This window comes from Ambystoma mexicanum, chromosome 5q, assembly GCF_040938575.1.
Source record: "Ambystoma mexicanum isolate Mex_15411 chromosome 5q, UKY_AmexF1_1, whole genome shotgun sequence".
NCBI classification, from domain to species: domain Eukaryota; kingdom Metazoa; phylum Chordata; class Amphibia; order Caudata; family Ambystomatidae; genus Ambystoma; species Ambystoma mexicanum.
Window position 1 is genome coordinate 446,608,831 of NC_090933.1, and position 25,291 is coordinate 446,634,121.

Here is a 25,291-nt window from a genome sequence, read left to right on the forward strand (position 1 = left end):
ATCAACCCACTATGCCTCACAGGGTTCATACAAGACTTAAAGTCAACACAGTGCCTTAGGAGAAAAGATCTTCTGAGAGATGCCTTCAGGATGCAGCAGCACAAGACCCGGTTCCTGGATTCTTGGTCTGGAGATGAAAAAGCTGGACATTAGATGGGAACTTGCAGCAGCATACGGAGGAGGTTGTTTCCAGCAAAGATTTATTCACTGATTCTCGCAGTTCTGTGGATTTGGCACCCTTTTACAGGAGCCAGATGAAGAATGAAAATAGTTTTGGACGGAATCGGATTAAATCGTACTTTGTAAGACAGTGCTCCGCACACTGGCTCAAGGTCACAGGGTATTGGCAGTTTGGAGCCCAGCAAGCCGCAGCACATCATGGGATGGCTCGAAATTCAGGTCTTCTTGAGACTAGTGGAGCTCACCAGCCTCTGGGTAGGAGTTGTCTCGTCCCAGGTCGATTGGAAGGAAGGATTGCATCAGGCTACCGTTACACAGCAGGCTCTAGGGTCACTGGAGATGTTACAGCCGTTGTTACTTCATCTTTAGATTTGGTTCCAGTGGTTGACTTGTCTGCCCGTTCCAGAGTGGGGGTCTTTATCAGGAACTGCAGCTCAACTTCTCCAAACTCTCCCTGCAGTTTACAGAAAAGGGTGGTCTGGCTGTCCACTTAGGACAGCCAACCCACCAGTGGGAACTCGTTACTTTTAGGCAAGGTGAAAGACAAAGGGCTGCAGAGTTTTGGACTCCTTCCCCACTTCCTGCCTTCTCATACACTCTAGAGAATAGAAGGGATTCCCGTCGAAGACAAAACTTCAACCAAGGTCGTTCCCACCTAGAGTGGGAGAAAACGACCTAGGAAACAGCAAGCAAACACATGGTGAAAAAAGGAGTCCACCATTCTATCAGAATGAGGACCTTCCTGTGCTTAACTGATGCTAATTTGAAATCTGTTACAGTTTTCGGAAGGTCCACAGTTAAGTAGACTTAAAAAAAACTATCCCAGTGGTTTGTAGATCTCAAATCTGTCCTACTCAGGAACCTTAGTAGAGTGGGAGAGCAGTCAGGCTGATCAAAAGGGGAAGATGTGAGCTGTAGGCAGTACACTGATCCTAGTTAGTAATGCACATCAAAGAACCACTTATACATACATTTATATTAAATAGAGGTTTTATTATATTTACACAAAGATTACTTTTAGATACTTTTCAAAGGGCACTATTTGGTTGGTAGTTCCTGAACGCTTACAATTGTTATAGGAGCTTGACCTGTCTACCATATTAACAGTAATAACGCACACCCACAAGGTAATACAGTAATTCAATTAAGTTTGGAAAGACTGAAAGGGGTCCCTCGCGTTATGGAAACAAGGCAAGTCACCACACACGATAGATACGCCAGACACAAGGTTGTATTCCCAAAGCTAGGGTTTATTGCAAAGCAAATAATCTCAGTTGGCCAACTCGGTCTCACGCCCCGCGACGTGCATCTCTAGACCTCGCGGGACGCAAGAGTGAATTACGTAAATCAGTTACATATATACAAAATGCATATCATACAATCAGCTGCAACATGTTTAACACCCCCCTTTATTGGGTTTCTTTGAACTCGGTTTGATGATGGACACTTCCGACGAATATGACCCCTTCAAATATCTATTCTAGTAACAATATGCAACCTTGCAAGTGCAGAGACATCTTTTCTTTGTTGAACAGAACACAGTGCTTCTGTTCTTGTAAGCGAGCTAGATACGGGGGAAGAGTCACATTCCAGACCTTGCTATCTATGAGGTGCTATTTGTGTCCTGGGAGCCGACACGCTCTACAGGGCTCGGAAAAGGGGGGGCCGTAAGAAGAGCATAATTAAAGGCTTTAGCTGCTTTATTCTAACATATTCTACCATATAACAAGACTGGCTGGCAGCTGTGAAATGATTAAATGCCCTGCGGCTCTGCTTCAAGGCTACATTCGGGAGGGAGCCGGGCATTCCTCTCCGGTGCTGCCTACGTTGTTTTAACAAACTCTTATTAACCTCGCGGCCTTGTCCTTTCACGTTCAGACAACAATGTTAACAGTCAAGCAGTGTACGCAGAAATGTGCTGCGAAGCAATTTGAACAGAAAGCAATGAGCAATCGTTGGAAAACAAAATGGCGATCCTTGTTACATCAAAATGGCCGTTCATTGGTCAAACTCGGAAACCTGTATTTCTATCGTTACGTAGATGAGACGGTTGGCCTTCGGCCACCAAAATGCGTTTGCCATCCATCGTGAGAGGTGTCCATTTTTCTAGACCGACAAACCCTCCTTTGGCAGCAACGTCTCATTCATTTCTTGTATCCTCCTCTGATGACGATCAGTCTGAAGTACTTATGTCTGAATTTTGCATGCTATTATAAGCATCATAATCGTCATATCTATAGTCATTAATTCTTTCACTGTTTTCATTTCATTTGTTTCTCTGTTATCCCGGCCATAAGTTTTTCTTTTTGTTATCATATGCATACTTCCCTTAGTACATCCCTCAGTTATCTCAGTGCAAGCTATCGGTATACAGTGTATGCAACAACAGCACGTTATGAATATTCCAAACACTACTACTAATATCGCAATCAACTTCAATCCCCAAGAATGCAGAATTCCCCAAAACCAGGACTCTATTCCCCAGCCCCCTTCTTCAGTAGGGCGTTCGGCACTTAGGACATGCTTTTTCTTTATTGCTTCAAAATCATAGTCGAGTAGTCCTCTACGAATATGCAGCACGCTGATCCCACAATCTTGCAAATTCCCCCACAATCAACCAGGATTACCTCGCGAGCCATTCTATTTTACAGCGTCATTAACCTAATTCCCTTTTCTTCCAACATCATGTTAAATAGTATATCTGTCGCTGTGTTTATCGTATCTTTTAGTATTCTGGGCAGTTGCCTTGTGTTATAGGAGTTCACTATCTAGGACAAGAATGGTATGAATGATTTTGCTACGTCCTTTGCTATCAAAACACCTTCGCTACTCCTTCGGGTTCTAGATCTGGATAGCCTGGCCATGTCTGCTGTTTCCAAGAGGAATACTCCCGGGAACAGTAGACCTAGGTAACCTGTACCTCCCCAGTTTCTGGGCAACCAAGGATATGCTCTTTCTCCACATATAAAATAGACTGGATCTCCCACAGATACTGGTTCTATTTCCCATTTTAGTACCGCTGTATTCATGCATCCAGTAAATGTTCCTACTGAATAGGAGCCTTTCTTTTTTAGACAAAACGGGACAGTTCTCTGGTTGTAATTCACTGTGTAAGAAGGGGGAATTGCATCTTTGTTCCCGTCTGTTCTTACACAAAACGTCATCACAGATGTTTTAACTGGTGGGGACAATCTATCTTGTCTATTTTGTCGTGTTATTTTTCGCATACTTTTTGGCGTAGGTTCTGGGATCATCACTTGTGCTTTATGGAATATGGAACAACCCACAGGCCTCATAGTTATTTCCTCAAACTCATTCATGTTTGTTCTAGCTAATTGACCCGCACTACTCTTATTCTACTTCCCATAAAACATTGCACTTAACGATGCACTGCATGCAGAAATTAATGGTAATGGTTGTACATGCCACCCTATTCCTTTCCCCGCATGCTGCGGTAAATGGGCGCATACCCAACAATTATTTTTCTTTAGAATTGCATGCATCATATTCATGATGAGTAATAGCGTATTGTTCCCATACCCTTCTGTGCCTCTCTTCCATTGGGGACAAGGTATAAGTAATCACCTGCACCGGGCTTTCAGTAGTGGATATATTAACTATTGGTAAAAACATTCCCAATGGGTGTATAGACTCCATATACCATAAAACAAAGGCTGTCGTTATAGGTGCTACCACACTCATGAAGCACATGATTATTGACAAAGCCAGCATATAGTTTTTTTTTACCATGCGTTTTCCCTAAGTTTACAGTCTTCTCAGCAGTGGTGCAGGAGGAGGCTGAAACCGGTCCCGACATGTTTCTCACCCTCATTCTTCCTGACAAAGTTCGTCGTGGGTATCTCTTTGTCGCACTTGTCCGGATGTCAATAAGTTCAAAGGAATTGTCAACAGTTTAGTCTGCCAGCCCTTTGCAGTCTGTTTTGCTTATTCGTTCTAGGCAAGATCACGTATCCTCTCTGACTGCTCAGAGGACTTCTGAACAGTTCTCTATTGCCTTTGTACCATGTGCGCCCAGCTTGTCCGCTTTGGCTCAGGACACATGTACTTTCTCCAGCATGGGGTCTGGCATGGATTCACATGCTCATGAATATTCCCCGTCAGGCCGGGAATCCTCGGTATAGAAAAAATCAGTATCAGTTTCGTTTCTTATCTGTCTTTCTTAGTAGTAACCAATCACTGGTCTCTGGGTCATACTGCCCCCAGCCAATGACTGCCCTCTCCCTAAGCCCCGCCCCTGGCAGCCATCCTCAGATTTTTACCGCACATTCAAGTGTAGGGAGTCCTCGTGTTGTAGCTCTCGAGCTTTTGCTGCGTTTTCCCGCTTTTCCAGGAGATTTTTCTCTATTTTCGTTTAAATAGAGCCTCAAGCTCCACCGTTTCTACATCCGATCAACAGGGATCCGTTTCGGAGTTTCTACGCCCCTCAAGGGTGAAAATGTTGTCGAGTTATGCTTTTGGAGGATTCCAGAAGTTCCGAGGCCTATCCCGGACATGGCCCAGGAGAAAGGCAGCTCGACGCCCGGGACGCTGTTCAGGACCTGCCCTGGATGCCACCTTGAGAACGTTTTCAAGGAGGACGAGCATTCGTTATGCCTCTGTCTCCATGAGGACAAGACGCACAAGGAGAAGGACTGCGCGTTTTGTGGGAACATGTCGGAGCGGACCATGAAGGATCGCCACCTCCGTCTCACCAACTGGCTGGAATGTAAGAGCCCGCCAGGCGAGAAGAAAAAGAAGTCAGAGTGGTGGTCTAAATCCTGTGAGTGTGCCCCGGCGCCGGGGGCCCAACAAAAGGCTAAGCACCGCGAGTCCGCAGGCACCGGGAGCGCCGGTTGGGCTCCTTGGCTGTCAGGCAGGGCGCATCTTCCCCGGCGCCATCAACCACGCGCCAACGCTCTGGCTCGGGTAAGAGGAAGTCCGAGAACCCGCCAAAGCTTCTGGAGAGGCCCCGGTTGATCTCAAAGGCTCCGGCAGAGGTGGAGTGAGGCTCGGACCCTCCCCCAAGGTGAAGGCCCCAGGCGTCTAGAAGGTGGCGATGGCCTTAATTCACCCTGCTAAGACCTCGATTGAGGATGTCGCCGCGGCCCTGGCTCAGCCTGTGGAGGCTACACCAGTGGAGGCGCCCTCAGGACCCAGTCTCCCTGCCACCGCGGAGGGAGTCGTCTTTCAGGCCCATTGAGAAGACCCCCACAAAGTCCTCGGAAAAGGAGAGGGAGGGGCTGGTGGCCATCGGGGATACGGACACGATCTCTGAAGAGCTCATCGAAGTCGTGGAAGAGGGCCCTGCCCATCGGGAGGGATCCCGACGAGGGCGACGACGAGAGCGACGGTGTCGCAGACGAGGATCCTCAAGAGCCCTCGCTCCCGTCGTTTCCGGCGCCGCAGGAAACCTCGGCGGCCATTTTGTCAGCAATTCAGTCCTTGTGCTCAGAGATAAGGACAAGGTTACAAGGTTGCCCCTTCCCCCAACGGAGGTACCTGAGCCAGACCCGACGGGGGAACCGGAGCCAGGACCTTCAGAGAGTCCACCGCATAAGAGGAGGACGACGCATCCTACGCCACCTCTCCCGCCTCTGCGGCCTTCTCTGCCTTCCCCCCGGTCTACTACCCACGGGGATGATACAGGCATGGACACGGCTGCGACAGGTACAGATGAGGACGGAGGCGACGACGGCACGTGTCCCCCATCGCCCCCTGCTCGGGCGTCCCCACGCAACGAGATTGGATCCTTCCATGCCATGATTTCCAGGGCATCCGAGCTCTTCCAGCTCTGCCCCGAAGAAAAGAAGGAAGGGTTCCTTTACCAACGGCGCGAGGCTAAAAGGAAGACCGTCCTCGCCGTACCGCTTCTTGATGACATCTGGGATGAGGGGCTCGCCCTCCTCAAGAACCCTGCCACGGCACCTGCAAAGAGGGACTGGTACGAGAAGTAGTACCGGGTCCCCGACGCTGCCCCCTTGTGCCTTAGGGCGCAACCTACCCCGGATTCGGTCGTTTCGGCGGCAGCCAAGAAGAAAGCGGGGGGTGCATCGGCCTAGACTTCAACCTCCCCGCCGGACGGCGAGGGTAGGAAGATGGATGCGATGGGACGACGGGTCATCTCATCTGCAGCGACGACCATCAAGGCGGCCAACGCCCTGGCCATCGTAGCCCGCTACGACAGGGAGTTGTGGTTCAAGATCGGCCCTCTGTTGGACTTCCTTCCGGACGCCAAGAGGGCGGAGGCCCTGGAAATCATAAAGCAAGGTGAGATTGCTTCGGACCACGCCATTACAGTGGCTACGGACATCGCCAACACCGGTTTCCGTCAGTTGGGCAACAGCGTTTGCCTGAGACGATGAGGATGGCTCAAGGAGACGGATTTCCGCCAGGACGTACAGACCAAGGTTTTGGACATGCCCTTTGATGGGAACAACCTGTTTGGCAAGGCGGTTGATGAGTCCCTCCAGGCGATCAAGATGGACACGGAGACGGCCCGTGCACTGGGTGTGCTCCAACAGCGACGGCCGTCCTTTCGGAGCTCCGGAGGCAGACAGGGTGCCTCCAAGGGAGCCGGCAGTAGCTCCTCTACGTACCGTCATGCGGCAAGATCTTTGTCGCAGGAGGCCGACAGGGGACACGGCAAGTCAGGTGGATCCCACCGTCGTCGCCAAGGTGCTAAAGGAGGCAAGGCGGCCTCCAAGCAAGATTGAACCGACTGACGAGGTTCGTCGGCGTGTGGGAGTCCATCTTCACCCACCGTTGGGTGGTGGACGCCCTGGCCTTGGGGCACACCCTCAAGTTCCAGAAGAAGTGCCCCCGCATTCCTCCCGTGGCCAGGAAGGAAAATCGCGTCCCTCAACTGCTGTTGGAAGTAAGGGCGATGCTCAGAAAAGGTGCCATCGAGCTCGTTCCAAAGAGGCTTTGGGGCTCCGGAGTTTACTCAAGGTACTTCCTCGTAAAGAACACAGGAGGATGGCGTCCCATCCTGGACCTGCGACGACTGAACAAATACATCAAGGCACAGAAGTTCCGGATGGTCACCCTCCAGCATGTGCTGGGACAGCTGGAGGAGGGCGATTTTCCTGTCGTCATTGGACTTGGAGGATGCGTACTTCCACATCCCTATTCTAAAGAGACACCGAAAGTTCCTCGGGTTTGTGGTCCAAGGGCGGCACTACCAGTTCAAGGCCCTCCCGTTCGGATTAAAATCGGCGACCAGGGTGTTCACCAAGTGCCTAGCACCGGTCGCGGCGCGGCTGCGCCTACAGGGGATCCACGTCTACCCCTACCTGGACGACTGGCTCATACGGGCAAGGACAAGGTAGCCCGCCGTAGAACATACTGCGAAGACCGTCCAGCTGCTCACGGACCTGGGGTTCTCCATCAACTTTCCAAAATCCCACCTGGTCCCGTCGCAAGTCGCCCTGTTTCTGGGAGCACAGCTCGACACAGTGGCGCGGCTGGCCTCACCGTCGGAGGAAAGGATCTGGACTATCCTGGGATAGGTGCAACGTCTGCTGGCCACGGACGTGGCCAGAGTGAGGTCTATCAAGTCCCTCCTCGGAATGATGTCCTCCTGCATTTATCTGGTGCGCCACTGCAGACTTCGGATGATGCCCTTGCAAGAATTCCTCGACGCCCACTGGATCCACTCGACGGGCAGCTTCAGGATCCCGCTCGACGAAGCGTTCCTTCAGGCGATACGATGGTGGGGTACCCGCTCTCATCTGACGGCGGGAACAGGTTTCCTAGCCCCGGCCCACCAGGTGACGGTGACGACAGATGCCTCCCTGGAAGGTTGGGGAGCGCACACCGGGGATCTCCACGCGAGAGGCCTCTGGCTCCCGGAGGAGAAGACACTCCACATCAACATCTTGGAGCTCCGTGCAGTGTTCTGGGCCCTCAGGTCTTTCCTCACGTCCCTCAAGGGCAAGGTGGTGAGGATCTTCACCGACAACACCACCACAATGTTTTACATTCGGAAGCAGGGCGGAACCAGATCCCCTGCCCTATCCAAGGAAGCCCAGGATCTGTGGCATTGGGCCGTCGCCCAAGGGAATTTTCTGGTACCCTTTCATCTGGCAGGGATAAAAAACACCATCGCCTACTCACTCAGCAGAGAGCTGCGCTCGTGCCACGAGTGGGAACTGCGCCAGGATCAAGTGGATCGACTCTTCTGACGATGGGGCGAACCCCAGATCGATCTCTTCGCGACGGCGGCGAACTCCAAGTGCCGGAGGTTCGCCAGCAAGTTTCCCCAGCCGAGGAGCATGGGCGATGCTTTCTCGTTCCCCTGGGACGGCCTATTCCTTTATGCGTTCCCGCCGTTGCCGTTGCTAATCCGGCTCGTCAACCAGCTCAAGAGGTCCCGGTGCAGGATGATCCTCGTCGCACCGGCGTGGCCGAGACAGATCTGGTTCCCGGACCTTCTGAAATTGTCAGCGTCCACACCAGTCAAGCTGCCGACAGACACGGATCTTCTCTCCAGAGAAGGAGGCGCCATTCTTCATCACAAACCAGGGTCGCTGAACTTGCAGGCCTGGCTCCTGCCGCACTAGAGTTTGGAGGATACCACATCCCGGCCGACTGCAGAGTTCTTGCAAAGGCCAGGGCATCCTCAACTCTCAAGTGCTACGAACATAAATGGAAGATGTTCTCTGTCTGGTGCCGTGCACAGAAGATTAACCCACTGTGGATTACGGCCCATCAAGTATTGCCGTACCTACTGTCCTTGGCCAAGGCTGGCCTATCTCACGCTTCCATCAAGGTGCATCTGGCTGCCGTCTCACGATACACCAGAACTACAGGACGGGCGTCCTTGTGGTCTCATCGGCTAGTGAAGGAATTTATGAAAGGACTGTTCCGGTCGTTCCCGCCGGTGAAGGCCCCTGCCCCGGCGTCGGAGCTCAACGTGGTGCTGACTAGGCTCATGGGGGGGCCCCATTCGAGCCTATGCATTCAGTGCCGTTGAAGTTTGTCGTGGAAGACAGCATTCCTCGTGGCCATCACCGCTGCACGACGAGTGGGAGAGATCCAGGCCCTATCTTGCAAGCCTCCATACTTGACTTTTCACGACACGAGGGTGGTGCTGAGGACGCACCCTTCCTTCATGCCCAAGGTGCCGTCGGACTTCCACCTCAACGAGCCCTTGGTGTTGCCAGTTTTCTTCCCGTCGCCTTCATCGCCGGCTGAGAGTACTCTGCACTCGGTAGATGTAGCTAGAGCGCTAAAGATCTACGTGGATCGCACGAAGAGTTTTCGGAAGACATCACAGCTGTTTGTGAACTTTGGACCTGTGAATCAAGGGAAGGCTCTCTCGAAGACTTCCATCTCCAGATGGCTCTCCGGCTGCATCATGCACTGTCACCGGTTGGCAAACCCACCGTTGCCAGGCCGTCCGAGAGCCCATTCGACCAGAGCGATCGCTGCTACTAGGGCGTTCCTGTCTGGTGTGCCCCTGCTCGACATCTGCAGGGCTGTTACGTGGAGGTCGACGCACACCTTCACGAGATTCTACTGCGTCGACCGGGATTCCAGGGAGGAGTCCAGAGTCGGCCAGGCAGTGCTGCGCAACCTGTTCGCCTAAGGTGAGCCTGGTGAGGAGGTAAGAGTTGCTTAATGTTGAGTTGTTGTATTGCTTGATATTGAGCCTTTTGCCACCTCCCGTGGTTGTGCATGTGTATACTGCTATGTATTCTTATATTCATGAGCATGTGAATCCATGCCAGACCCCATGCTGGAGAAGGAACAAGTTACTTACCTGTAACTGTTGTTCTCCAGCATGGGTCTGGCATGGATTCACATGCGAACCCTCTTGCCTACCCCTATGCGGCTCTTCACTTGGTCATACTGCCACTTTACGTGCTACCAAATCTGAGGATGGCTGCCAGCGGCGGGGCTTAGGGAGAGGGCAGTCATTGGCTAGTGGCAGTATGACCCAGAGACCAGTGATTGGTTACTACTAAGAAAGACAGATCAGAAACGATACTGATTTTTTCTATACCGAGGATTCCCGGCCTGACGGGGAATATTCATGAGCATGTGAATCCATGCCAGACCCATGCTGGAGAACAACAGTTACAGGTAAGTAACTTGTTCCTTTTATGATCGCACCGAGGAGCCGCGAGTCTTGAATTGTCCGACTTGCACAATTCTCATGCTTCTCTCCTCTACACCTCTAGTTCCTTCTCCGTCCATGAGCGGAACCAGAGGTTAGCATAAACACCAAAGAACTGTGAATCACTCTGTCTTTCGAGGCCGCAAATCATATCGCCTCACTCCTGGTATTGTGTGATCCGTGAACAGTGCCGGTGCACATCCAGGCTCAGTCAGCCTGCGGCGCAATGGCAGATGCTGGTGTGCACCACGACAGTGATGCGGATTCCGTCTTTGGCTCTGGCGCAATGGCAAGTGCTGGTGGGCGCCAAAGGGGTACACGTTTAGTATCTCATTATTTGCAATGCAGATTTTGTGTCGGCCAACAGTGATGTAGGTTCTGCTGGGCAACGTTGGGGCACTCTTTGCCCTTCTCCCTTTTTGGCAATCTTTTCAGACTTTGTTTCGAGTTTCACTTCCCGCTCGGACAGATTTAGCGGCGGTGGACTGGCAGTAGTTTCTTTCGTTTCTGGGACCGCTGTCTCTTTCCGGTCGTCCGGATTGGGCAAGTCTTTCAGTGAAGATGGGATCTTTTTGGCATGGGTGGCATGGATCCACGACTTCATCCCATACACCCGTATTGCCGTCTGCGTTGCCAGAAGCACTTGATAGGGGCCACGCCACCTGGGTGCTAACAACGATTTTCTCTCCGTTTTTAAGCAGCACCCAGTCTCCTGGCTCCAGCGCGTGCCCCGGACCAGTATATCTTACGGGTAGAGCCTCCTGCACCTGCTGATGAATCAAACGCAATTTCTGCATTAAAAGGCCACAATAAGTGCTAAGTACAGGATGTTCCACTTCACTCAGTCGCTTTGGCTGGGGTGCGCACCAAACATTTGCTGGCCTCACCATCACAATCTCATACGGGGAGAGCCCAGTTCTAGCCTGTACAGACGTATGCATGCACAATGCCGCTATCGGTAATGCATCCACCCAACTCAACTTGCTCCCTGCACATATCTTGCTAATTTTTGACTTGAGGATTCCGTTGTGCCTCTCAACAAGACCGGTCGAACTCGGATGCCTCAACTATGAAATCTCTTATTAATCTGAAGACCTGCACATATCTGTAATACCACTGCGCCCACAAAATGTGGACCATTATCTGACCATATGACACGGGGCAAGCCAAAACGGGAAAAGTATTCTTTAAGCATTACTTTTTCCGTACTCATTGCTGTGCAGCCTTTTAAGGGATATGCCTCCACCCACTTGCTGAATGCACAGATCACCACTAAGACATATTTCAAGTTTTGGCACCTCTCCATCTCTATGAAATCAAAATGGATTACCTCAAAAGGCATAGAGGGTGGGCCAAAACTGCCTATTGGAGTCACTGTTCCCTTTCCTACATTGTGTTGTAAACACGTAATGCAGTTCTGCACCAACTTCTCTGCATTCTTCATGATTACATTCTGCCATACCGTAGATAGGTGCTGTATTTTTTTTTGCACAGATGTGGGTAGGGCTGTGAGCCATCGTGACCATTGCAGGCACATAAGAATTTGGCAACATCCAGCTTTTAGTTCCCTTGTCCACCCAACAACCCTCTAAATCTAACTCTGCAGAGCCCTCTGCCCACCCTTGTATCTCATCGGCCGTGGCTTCGGCCTGCATCTCTTTGACAGTGGCAATTCCATCTTCTATCATACAGGGTACTTCCTCAGTCTGGACTGTCATCATTTTATTATTCAAATCAGTGGCAGTTTGTTTCGGAATTCTGTCTGCAAATGCGTTTCCCTCTCCCACTTTGCATGTTACCTTTTTTATGTGCCTCGCATTTCACTATTGCTAGGCGCTTTGGAAACGTGAGTGCAGACAGCAATCGTACAATCAAAGGGCCATGTTGAATTCTGGCCCCGTGCGATGTCAAACCCCTCTCAGCCCAGAGTCGACCAAAGTTATGAACCACCCCAAAGCATACTTACTATCTGTATAGATATTCACGTTCAAATTTTCAGAAATCTCACAGGCTCTGGTCAATGCTATTATTTCTGCGGCTTGTGCCGAGTGGTAGGGAATTCTTTTGCTTTCAACAAAGCTCTCTAGGGTAGTGATAGCGTAAGCGGCAGTTGACGTGCCATCAGGTAGTTTCAAACACGAGCGTCGCAAAATAACTCCATCTGGCTCCTTTTGTGGGATGTCACTTAAATCAACTCTCCCCTTCGTTTCTTCCTCAGTGACCATTAAGCAATCATGGGGTGGTGATTTGTTGTCACCAATTTCTTTTATGGGCAGTGGCATTAATTCTGCAGGATTCAAAGCACTACACCTCATAATTTGGATATGGGGCGTGAACAAGATAATCTCCTATCTTGTCAGTCTAGCAGAGGTGAGGTGTTGCGTCTGTGTCCTATTTAATAGGACATCTATGGCATGTGGCACCATCAGAATGAAAGTATTCCCCAATACCATCCCTTCCGTTTGTTTCACCGATGCAGCAGCCGCCGCAACAGATCGCAAACATCATGGTAGTGTGCGCGCTACAGGGTCCAGCGCAGAAGAAAAATAGCCGCACGGCCTATTTCTTCCACCTTGTTCCTGTGTAAAAACAGCGAATGCACATCCTTCATTCTCGCATACAAATGATCTAAAAACTTTTTCGTAATTCAGCGTGCCCAGAACTGGAGCAGAACATAATGCAGTTTTCAATTGATCAAACGCTCTGACATTCTTCATTCCACTGCAAAGGCATCACCGCATCCTTCTTAGTTAATAGCACCATTGGCTTCACAATTAACGCAAAATTACTGATCCACTGCCGGCAATAAGAAGCCATGCCTATTATGGCTCTGACTCCTTTCTGTGTCTTTGGAATAGGCATACAAGAAATACTTTCTATGCGCTCTGGCGTTAGCCTTCTCCCTTCATTCGAAAGTAGGTAGCCCAAATAAGCTACCTGCTTTCGATTATATTGAAACTTTTTTAAACTAGCTTTATGGCCATGTGCGCTAGGTGTGACGGTAGTAATACGGTGCTCTTTTTACAAATCTCTTCTGTATCAGCAGCGATCAACAGATCATCTATGTATTGCAATAGTACACACCCCACTGGTAATTCTAGCATGACTAGCTGTTCTTTTAACGCTCTACTGTAAATACTCTGACTTTCCGTATATCCTTGTGGAATGCGTGAGTGTAAATGATCGTCCCCCTAATGTGAACGCGAACAAATATCTACTGTCCTTGTCCACCGGAATGCTAAAGAAAGCGTTTTTTATATCAATTACACTAAAGTATTCTGCTGAGGCAGGTATCATTGTCAATATTGTAGTGACGTCTGGGACCAAAGGAAATTGTGGATCTACTATTTTGTTTAGCGCGCGCAAATAAATTATGAAACGATATGGTACTTCACTGCCTCCTTTCTTAAACGCTGGAAGAATCGGGCTGTTAGATGTACTGCCTGTAATTTCTTCAATTACCCTGAATTTCACCAAATCTGAAACAATACTTGTCAATCCTTTCTATCCGTTTGCCGAAATTTTATACTGGGGAATTCTTGGTAGTGGAACTCCTTCTTTCAAAATGATCCTCACTGGCTCCATCTTCAAGCATCCTACATCGTTGTCATGCATCGCCCATATACAGGTTGGCATTTTTCTTAACTCTCCTGACAAGGTTTCAGACATGAATTCTGACACAGGGGCATCTTGTGGCCAAATCGTCAGAAACACCCCGTCTGACGTGCAATGTATATTCGCACCTAGCTTTTTCAACAAGTTCAATCCCAACAAGTTCTCCCCACAATTTTCTGTTAGGAGAAAGGGACAATGTTCACTGAATGGTCCTATAGTAACTGGGACTGGTTGGGACACTGTGTTTATGACTGGTGTACATGCAAACCCTACAGAAACTTTCTTTTGCCCTGACGGTGGTATATCCGGAACCAAGTGATGGTCTATTGAACACTTTTGCGCTCCTGTATCTACAAGGAAGCGGTGCTCCTTATTCCCGACTCCCATTCCTACGTAGGCTCCTCTCTGATTCACGAGAATAGACACTGGTTCCGACTCTTGCCCTGGGCTGTCCTATTGGGGAAATAACACATCATCTGATGTGTAGTCACTACTATTACTGTAATACGTATTTGGCTGCGTATTAAAGATGTTCCCATTCTTTCCTCCATTTCCCCCACTCTGATTCCCATACTGTTAGTTTTGGTGACCCTGGTTAGGAGCACTTTGGTTTTGGGCTTGGTTTTGATTACCTTCATTATTGTGGTGCTACTGCATACTATTCCTGTTTGGTCCATTCGCTCCTTGGTGCCCTTTCTGCTGTCTTCTCTGACCAGGTCCATTTCTATTCTGTAAATGTGGACATTGTGCTCGCCAGTGTCCTTCCTCCTTACAGTATGCACACTGATTTGGTCCCAATGGCCCCCCATGCATATTAATAATATTCAAATTACTCCTCCCTTGTGCGTTCCCTCTTCCTCTATTCTGTCCTGCTACTTGCTGCAGTAACACCCTTGTTTTCAGATTTACTCTTTCTCCTCCTGGTCCTTTCCCGCATTCACTCTCGTCTCATAATATTGGGCCATGTGCAATACTTCACCCAGCATTTTTGCTTGCCATGCACTTTCTTATGTCATTATTCGGTTCTGAATTGGAAGTCTCAACCCCCTCACATATTTATCAACAAATAGCCTCTTCCCCGCTTCCGAGCTCACATCCTGCCCACTGAAGTCTGCGAATACTTCTTCGAATTTATTAAAATCTGTTGCTAACTCATCCTTGCCTTGCACACATGCAGTCAACTTGTCCCATTGAATTCTTTTCTCTGGGACAATTTCTTTTAATTTCTGTATTATGAGTGCTGGTAATGCTACCATGTTCGCTCCTGGTGTCCCTCTAAGCGCTTTATTCCTGTCTTCTATTATCAAGTCTGCCCATGTTGCGCCAAAGGTTATGTCATCCACCTTTCTTATTTGCTTCCATGTGTCTGTTGGCAGGATCACTGGGAATATTAGGTCTGTCACCCATGGTAAGCACGGATGATTGCAGGCAGGACTCTACTTCCTTGTAAAATCCTGCAGGATTCTTTCTTCTATCGGGAATAGTCTGCTTTATGTTCACCTCCTGTCTGGAAAAGGTGACATGTACGTACTGGGCGGTATAATGGGCTGGTGTTACCTGCGCCGCTACGTTGCTCGTTGTGGGAACCTCTGTTTTTGGCACAAAGTTAGGTGGGACCTCCCTCATAGGGAATGCCCCACTTACTGTCCCTCCCCCTTCTCTCATGTGTAATAATATTCCCAGATCAAGCGATAGGGCTGTTCCTCCTGTCCCTCGCTCTAGTGCTCTCTTATATACTGCCATTATTTCGGGTAGGCTGGCCTTGCCGTTTTTATATCTTTGTCTAGTAAATGTTCAGCCATCAACTGCAGTGCTTTTCTTTTCATGGACATGGAATATTCATCAAATATCTCATGTATCTCCATTGTGGGGATACTGGGATCCGACATCCATCTGAACGCCTCTCGTATACATACTTTCAATTTGTCGCCCCTCTGTACTGACGACATTGAAAGTCGTCGCTGTATAAATGGCTTTACCGCTTCCTTCCTATCTCTCCCGATATCCTCACCCCTGTACCCAGGTGCAGTAAACATTTCAGCATAATCATTATCCAATTCATTTTTAAGCTCAAAGTCCATACACATGTTCCCTCACTTCATCTTTTTGGCTACAGTGTGCTAATGCATTTAAGTCTGACAATCGCTGTAGTGGTAATTTCCCAATTAACTGTTTCCATCTCTCCACCAAATATTCACCCATGCATTCCAACACTACCTGTCTTAAGTTGCTTCTTCGGAAGTCATACATCGAAGCCAATGCTGCCGTCCCATCATTCCCGTCTATATACATTTCTGCCTGTTGCTGCAATTCCACCTTCCTTTCTTTGCTGATCGCACTGCGAGTTACCCTCGTGCATTGACTTTGTTCAGTCCCGCCTCTTGCCCCGTGGTTTCAACTTCAACCCCTGGAGGGACGGAAGATACTGAGTCTGTATCTAAGGCGGGAGGTGCGGATGGGACAATAGGAACTGGGAGTGTCTGCTGTGGGCCTGGTTGGCTAATGGGAAGTTTTAGGTGTGCGTATCCGTAAGGGCTCAGCAAATACTTGGACTATTTCAGCCTTTCCACGACGATGAACTTAAAATGGGTCACTGTTCTCCTGGTATTGGGGTTTTGCAGCACTGGAAAGTCACAGGACCTCGGGAGATGGCTCAAATTTAAGTTCTTCTTGGGACTGGTTGTTACCACCAGCCCAAGGGAAGATGTCGTCACTCTCCAGAGTTCTTCTGTCAGGGCCAGGATAACAGTGGTCTCTTCATCGTGTTGCAAAAGGTGTGCAGGCATCTCTGGCTGGCTTCTTCGGTTACTTCAGTTTCCAGTGGTCGACTTGCTTCTCACTCCAGGATCCTCACCTTTTATACACTTCCAGCACACGCTCTGCAATCTCTCTCAGCAGTTTACTGAAAGGAGTGTATGGCTTTTTTAATCTGTACACTCCCATTCAGGTTCTCGGGCAGACAAAGGACAGAGGGGGGTTGAAAACTCCTCGCCTACTTCCTGCCTGCCCTGCCCAGACACACGGACAAAACACACACGGACCTCCCAGAATGGTAGAAGGACTAACCAATAACCACGTTAAAAATGGAGAAAAAAAGAAGCCAGCTCCCACGTTAGTACTTGGGTGCCCCTATTGTGCACTACCAGAGCTATGGACATAGCCTGCAGTAGAAAAATCACACAATGATGGTACAACACGTCCACTGTCACCAGCCATAACTAGGTTGTCTGTGACTAAGTCACAGAAGCAGAGACAAATAGAGTATCCCCTTGGTGCTCGCATAAGGTGGTGTGTGCCAATCTCTCCGAATATGTTTTATGGGAGATACTAGGTGTTTGATTCAGAGCGTTTTCAAATGGGATTGTGCCATTATAAAAAGCTTCTGTGAATCGGACCCATAGTAGCCTTAAGAACTGTAGTTGCACTAGACGGACGCGTCTACGGACTGACGGAGGCAGGATGGTGGTGATTTGCGGCATGCTAGAAGGCAGGTAAGTATATATAGTGAACACATACGCACCGAACCATGATGCCACAATGCTTTTTCGGTCCTTATACGCAAGACTAGCACCATAAAGAGATGGGGTCATACTATGGAGAGGTGACTTTAATTGCGCACTAAATCCGAAATTGGACCGGTTGGGTGACAAATTCAGAAGACCAGCACCACCGGCAAAAGTCCTAAATGCCCTCCTACTTTGCTTTAACCTGGTGGATATATGGAGGAAAATTCACCCAGGTACAAGGGACTATTCACACCACTCGACTTGACACAGTGTACACAAGATTAGATTACTTATTTACTGGAGAAGAACACATGAAGAAATTTTAGAAGGCGGAATATAAGGCAAGAGTATTGTCGGATCATGCCCTGTTAGAACTGAAGTGGGTAATATCTACACCTAGACCACCTATACCGACCTAGAGACTACGAAGGGAGTCCCTACTGGACACAGCATTCAAAGAACACGTAAGGGAACACATAGTCGTTTTTTAAGATCAACAAGGGGAGTGTAAAATCAGTGTGGATGGTGTGGGAGACATTCAAAATGGTGAGCAGGGTTGAGATGGTATCCAATGCTGGGGGAGTATGCAAGGTTATAACTGCAGACTTAACTAGAATAGAAAGAGAACTAGAAGAGTTTGAGAAGTACGGTGCTGGGCAAGACCAATTGACTGTGGAAATAAAATTGAGGCAAGGATGCCTGACCCAATGGGACCAGCTGGGCACATTTTTTTTTAGAAAACACATGCACACGGGGACAAATCAGGAAGACTACTAGCATGGCTGTACAAAAGCGATAGCAGGAAAGCACCAATACACTTTGTTGACAATAGAGAGGGCATCAGAAAGTTTGAGAGAAGCTGTGATAATTAGCAGCACAAAGGGCAAACGGGAGCACTGCGATGTGACATCATTAGATACCATGAAGGCTTTTGATTCAGTTAATTGGGAGTGGCTCTATGCAACTATGGTTAAACTAGGATTTGGGCCCCACTACATACGATGGGTAAAATTGATTTACACAAAGCCCATGGCTAGGGTTAAAACTGGGAAAGTCTTCTCCGACAAATGGGAGTTGCAAAAAGGAACTAGACGAGCCTGCCCATTATCTCTGATAGGCTACATAATTGCGATGGAGCCAATGGTGGCATTCCTGCGACAGGAATATTAGAATGCTGGAATCAAAAAAGTCATATAGTGTCAATGTAGGCCGATGACATTTACTGTATTTACAGAATCCTGAGGAAACCTTACAAATGATATTGTAGGTACTAGATAACTTTAGCAAACTGTCAGGAATTACAATGAATAAGAACAAATCCTGTGTATTCCCACTGGCCAAACTAGCTAACAAACTCAGTGTGTAACTGCCGTCACAAACAGTCCCATGTGTAAGACACCTTCTGTTATCTAGGGTTGTACTTCTATCATAACCCGAAACAGGAACACCTACATAACACCATGAGCGTGATGGAAGGGTTAGTTAAATCGATGAAATTCTGGAGGAAGCTACCGCTAGAGTAATGAGCAGAGCAGCGCTATTGAAAATGGTTGCGCTGTCCAGGATGCTACCCTGCTTTGGGAATATCCCATACAATATTCCTAGACACTTATTTATGAGACTTTTTAAAAAGAGTGCAGGAGTTTCCTGTGGCAGGGCTGCAGACACATTGTGGCGCTCAGCACGCTAAAGAGACCTTATGATAAAGAGGGACTGAGAATCCCAAATTTTTAGCTATATTACCTTGCATGCCAGATGCGATATGTAGTAGGATGGCTCTCGGACGATCCCAAAGTAAACACACCACTGCTATAACCAGCAATACAACACCTACACCTGAAAGACCTAATATGGGTGACCTCACCAGAACCACAGGGATATCCCCAATTCGTAAAACTGGCCATACAAATATGGCATAGTACTTGTAAAAAACTGGACATCAAAGATCCAATATCGCCACAGATTCCAATAGCTGCAGCTATGTCTGACAGCAGAGGACTGGGGGCCGGTGTGTGGCTACACTAGGAAACGTGTGGGATAATTACCATAGAAGAGCTGCAGGGAGAAAACGCTACTACAGTTTCAAGAACTGCAGGAACTTACTGAGTTACAGAACGGACAACACCTACTATACAATTCTATAGTGAGCACAATCAAGCGCAGGTGGCCAACTATAGCGTGGGGACACAGTGGGGCATGAGAAAGTAGAAACTATAATAAATATTTCAGAGGGTGGACATACCATATCAAGGTTATATGATGTGTTAATAGTACACCGCATCAGAAGGGATTTGAGAGTTAAGGCTATATGATATTCAGACATAGGCAAGGTCTTCACACATAAAGAATGGCTGAAGGTCTCGAACTATGACAAAGTCTCCATGAATGCTATACTGCAGCATCTACAATTGTACATAATACAGAGAACTACCTAACCCCGGTACTGATAGTCAGATTTAAGGGCGCAAAAAGCTAAAGTTGGCCCCAATGTACGGTTATAAATGCAGGAATGTTTCATACGTTTTGGGAATGTAATATCATGAAGAAATGTTGGCATGAAGTTGCATATAAAGTGTCAAATGGAGGCATAGATCTAGATGTGCAATCCCCGCAGGAATGCATTCAAGGACTGTACCAGTGGGGCAAGAAAGGCAAAGCACTAGGAAAACAAAGAACCAGTATGTGATAGCCAAGCGATGTATTGCCATGAACTGGAAATTGGGGAAGGGTCCGCAAGTGGACATATGGTGGATAGACTTGCAAAAATTGACAATAGCAGAGACAGAGGTTTGGGAACAGGCAATGGATGAGCAAAACCAGGAGAAGACTTGATACAATGGACCAGACTAACATTAACGTTATTTAACCCAAATATGGAAAGGTATGTAATATCTAAAATGCAATCTGGTCATAGAGGTGTATTTAAAGAACGGTATTAACTGTAAAATGTATGTATGGTAGCTACATCTGGTTTGTTGTTGTTGGGGGAGGGAGGGGAATCAAGTTAACAAAAGAGCTACTAGAGAAGCATAAGCAAATGGTACAATAGACAAGTATAAGTCATTACAAGTAACATAAACATGTTATACCAATTGTTGTAAAACTAAATAAAGAAAAGAGAAAGCCTCGAGTCTACCAGACATATCTGGGTTCTGTTACGAATGACAACGGGGGAGACCATAGCAGACTTCATTGGATAGATCCAGGAGGGTTGGATCGAGAACCAGGAGTCTCGGAAGGAGTTGCAGCACAGCACGAAGCCCCCCAATATTAACATATGGGAAGCTGACCAACACCTGCTTCCAAAAAAGTCTTCCCTCTGGACCAGAGAGACTTGCGAGATTGAGTATCAAGGACAAGTGCCCACCCCAGGATCCATAAGAAAGTACACTGTTCGTTTTGATGAAGACTGCTCCATAAAGGCGACAGCCTGGAAAGTAGATGGCTTCATTCATCCAGAACCTCGTTCTGGTAGTGTTGTCCCGATTTAATCCCTATTTCTGGGGATTAAAACTGTCGTAACGTGGTTCGTGGGCCGAGTTACTTTGCTGTACATAGCATCAGCCCTCCCTGCACCCTGCCTTCTTGTGCTCTGCGTTGCCTTGTTCTACTTACTCCTGCGTCAGCCTTTCCCTCTTTTCTATGACTTGCCTTGTTCTGTGTGCTACCAGTCCATTTATCTACCCTCTGGTTACGCTCTGCCTAGCCCTACCTGTTACCAATCCCATCCTTTCTGCTGTGACTAATCTAGGGAATGTGTCCCTTCTTCCAAAGGGGGGGGGGGGTTGAGAGATCGAGTTAGATCCTAGGTAAGACTTTAGTAAGCTAACCCAGTGGTTTTTAGACCAACTTAATATCCGTCTGTACTACTTCGAGACCTTGGTAGAGTGGCAGAGCAGGCAGGCTTATATTAAGAGGAAGCTAGTTAGTAATGCACATCGAAGAAACCCTTAAACACATTAATATTAAAATATAGATTTATTATATTTACACGAGTCACTGTTAAATACAATAAACCAACACGCAGGTATACTTTTCAATACTTTCAGAAGGCCACTTCTTAGTTGGTAGTTGTGTAACGCATATAATTGTTACAGGAGTTTGACAGGTCTACTGTACTATCAGTAATAATGCACACCCAAAGTAATACAGTAATCTCATTTAGTCAGTATACATATAAATGATAGTGATTTTTGGGAAGAAAACCAGTTGGTTAGTGAACTCCTAGTAGAGCTTCAGGTTCTAGATGTGGTTTTGCGGCACAGCAATTAAAGTCCAAAACGCAACCCTACTTAAAAGGCAGGTCAGAGGCTTAAAGTCTTGAAAAGCAGCAGATGTCAAAAGTTCCTGTGGATACTTTAGTCTCTAGGAAAGAAGATAAAAGAAGGCTTAACGAATGTTGGAGACCATGTTAAAGGACTCGCTGAAGGGACACAAGCAGCAGCTTGAGCCTGAGGTAAGAGGGGGTTGCCTCTATGTGCACGCCAACTACTTGGAGCGTCTTTCTGGATTAAGATGAGCAATACCCCGACTCCCCCCACCTCACAGTACCTTTTTGGTCTGAAGAAAGCATTTGTGGTGGATGCTTTGTGATGTTGCAGCTCTAGACCCGACCTCTGGATTAGTTGGTCTGATGACGAACGGCAGGACAATGGAGAGGATCTCTCAGCAGCAGTCTTGTGGGAGAACCTCTGGCACGGCTTCCATCAACTTCTTTGCTCACTGCGATTTTGGCGCCTTTCCTGCAGCACCAACAAAGGACTTAATTCGCCTGGTCAATATTCAGTTCTTGCCGTCCCAGGCACTGATGGGGTCTGGACGAGTTGGATTGGGTCTTTGGAGTGTCCTTAAAGGCTAAGCAGAGACTTAGGGGGATTCCGCCTTTCCACAGCGATGCACTCGAAATGGGTAGCAGTTCCCTTGGTATTTGGGATCCTTAGCTCTGGAAACTCACAGAACCTCGGGAGATAGCTTATATCAACATTCGTCTTGGGACTGGTTGTTCCCACCAGTTAAAGGGAAGGAGTCCTATACGGAGTTCCTGTCGCACAGAAAACCGTCTCAGGACAGCAGTGGTTGCTTCAGGATGTGGCAAAGGGTCTGCAGACGCCTCTGGTAATCTTCTTCGGTTACTTCAGCTTCCAGTGGTCGACTTGCTTTTCACTCCAGGAGCCTCACCTTTTTATACAATTCCAGCAATTGCTCCTCTGCAACCTTCCTTAGCAGTTTACAGAAAGGGGCGTTTGGCTGTCAAATTAGCACAGCCAGACCCCCAGTGGGAGTTGGTTCCATTCAGGCTCTCTGGCAGACAAAGTACAAGGTTGGGGAAAACTCCTCCCCCACTTCCCACCTGCCCAGACGCTCTGGAGCCTAGGCGGGGACACCCAAGGGTTCCCGCCAAAGGCAAAACGCACAAAATTGGTCCCGTCCCAGAATGGTAAAGAAGGGCTGACGCAGGACGACCATGCTAGTAATGGTGAAAAAAGAAGGGAGGCCCGAAGTTGGTACTTGGGTGCCCCAGTTGTGCACTACCAGGGCTATGAACATAGCCTGCATTAGAAAAATCACACAATGGTTGGTAGGACACGTCCACTGCCACCAGCCATAACTAGGACATTGTCTGTGAATAAAGTCACAGGAGCAGAGAGAAGGTGGATACTAGATATCCCTTAGGCACTCCATAAAAGGGGGCCGTGCCATCTCTCAACTATAAAGTTTTAGGAGTGTTAAGAACTGTAGTTACGCTAGGATAAAAAAAAAGAATCTCAAAGGAGGACCGTAAGGGTCCCCAGCAACACTGCATCTAAGGAGCTGTGTGCTAAAATAGTAAAATACAGATGCCTTTAAGAGTTTATGGAGGAAAATAGACTCCATAGGATAAGTACAATACAAAGAATAGTTCCAAAAGACAAAGCCCATAAGAGTCAATGAGTGGGGAAAAGGCTTCACTGACTCAAGATTAAAGAAAAAGGTCCAGAAGTCAAGCAAAAGTGCTGGAGGTTTCACTAGGAGAGGGGATGAAGCATTATCATGATGAATCTCCCTAAGGAGGTGTAACCACAACCAAACTGTGGTAGACCCAGAGGTCGAAGTGGGCGGGAGCGGTCGGGAGCGGTGCTCCTAATACTTTTTAAGTTTCATCGTTCCTATACTTTTATTTTAAAAAGAAACCGTCTGGAATGGTTTCCTTTTAATTTAAAAGTTTAGGAAGAAGTTGAAGCTTGCACTGCACTGAACATTCCCATAAAGAGAAGGTGTGTTTGTTTGGGGGTTTAGATTATGTGTCGGAGGGGGGTGTGGTGGTGGGGTTTGTGGGGAACGGGGTCAGGCCAGCAGGGAACATATTTCTTCTACTTCTTTTCATACCCTTCGACCACTGGTTAGACCAGAGGTCCTGAAAATAACACTGATACCGCTCTATATAACAAAGCTCAAGATACTGGTGAGTGAGAAGCCGGGAATTTGTGTGGGCAGCAAAGTGAAAGTAAAGCAATCAAGAAGTCGCAGGAAGCATTTGACGAACCAGAGAGACAGTGCCATCCAAACCATAAACCCAGTGACATGCTCCCTGAATACGACTGATAACGGGGAACACAGGAGGTCCAGGCCAAAAATCATTATTGGAACTTTCATACTTGTCCTGCACGAGATAAGGTATTAATATTGAAGGAAGTGAAAGAGAATCATTATTGGAACACTCTTACTGATCTCAACCGAAATAAGTCATGGAGATTGAATGAAGGGAAAGAGAATCAGAATTTGAACACTTGTACTCGTCACAGATGAGAACCTTGAGATTGAAGGAAGTGATTAGGTATCATAGAAGTATTCATACTCGAACAGTCAAGAAGAAAATCTTCTCATACAAGATAAAAGATGGAGTACATCACAAATGCAATATTCAGCATAAAACCTGCTTGTACCAAGGTCTAACTAAAGAAGAGGATTGTTAAGTGGAAAACTTGAAGAGAAATTGGAAAGAGAGGACATGTCTAACCAAAAGGGAACAAGAAACTCTGTTGTATTTTAAAGGCCAGATATCCAGAGGGGAGGCCCCCTATCAGCGGGTAAAGTTACCTTAGTAGAATAGAAAGATGAATACAAGTGAGAAAAGGAAAGAACAATGAGGATAGATATAAGAGCGAGGCATCAGAGGTCAAATAGAAACGTAAGGGAACTATATGAATTGATAACAAAAATAAGTTTATCAGGAACTACTTGGGGATCAATTGATGACGTGAACTCTCTCGAAACTCCAGTATTCAGGAGAAGGGAGACATTCTCCTGTTTTATTTTTTTTATAATATTGATAGGGTTAGGATAATTTAGTTTGGATGATGGGCTGATTGTAATTTAATTTGTACTCTCACTGGCGACACCTTAGTTAATTGTGTTAGATAGGGAATCCCCTAGCATAGGGAAAGATTGCCATTTCTTCACTAATTTAATAAAAACATCATTGAGATGGAGAATCGGTGTCCACGTCCTCCTTCTGACCCGTCAAACTGGCCACACTCAACCCTGCCCTGCTTACTACTGGCTTTGCCCAGACCGGTCTGCTTCCTACCTACAGTCAATCCGGTCTCTCCTCCTAACCTGCACTGCCTTACCTTCTCGCCTGGTAGTTCTGCTGCCTCCACGTGGACACTGTTTGATGCTTCCCCAGCACCACAACCCATGCCTCCTAGTTCAGTGTTCACACTGCCTCTACACCACGCAAATACTATAATTGCCACTCAGCCCAGGGACTAATACTGGCCTAAACCTGTAAAAAAGAAAAATGGGGCCTGCCATGTGGGCGCAGAACCCACATGAGCATAAAAGCTGTTTTTAAGGCTTCCTCCTGGTTCCCTAGAGGAAAGGAAGCCTT

The 25,291-nt window shown here is 47.7% G+C and overlaps 1 protein-coding gene across 2 annotated transcripts in view; it reads left to right on the forward strand.

Moving 5' to 3' along the window:
• Positions 1-25,291, forward strand: part of LOC138497449 (transcription initiation factor TFIID subunit 4B-like) — a 927,656-nt gene that overhangs the window by 540,395 nt on the left and 361,970 nt on the right. The gene's annotated exons all lie outside the window — the stretch shown is intronic.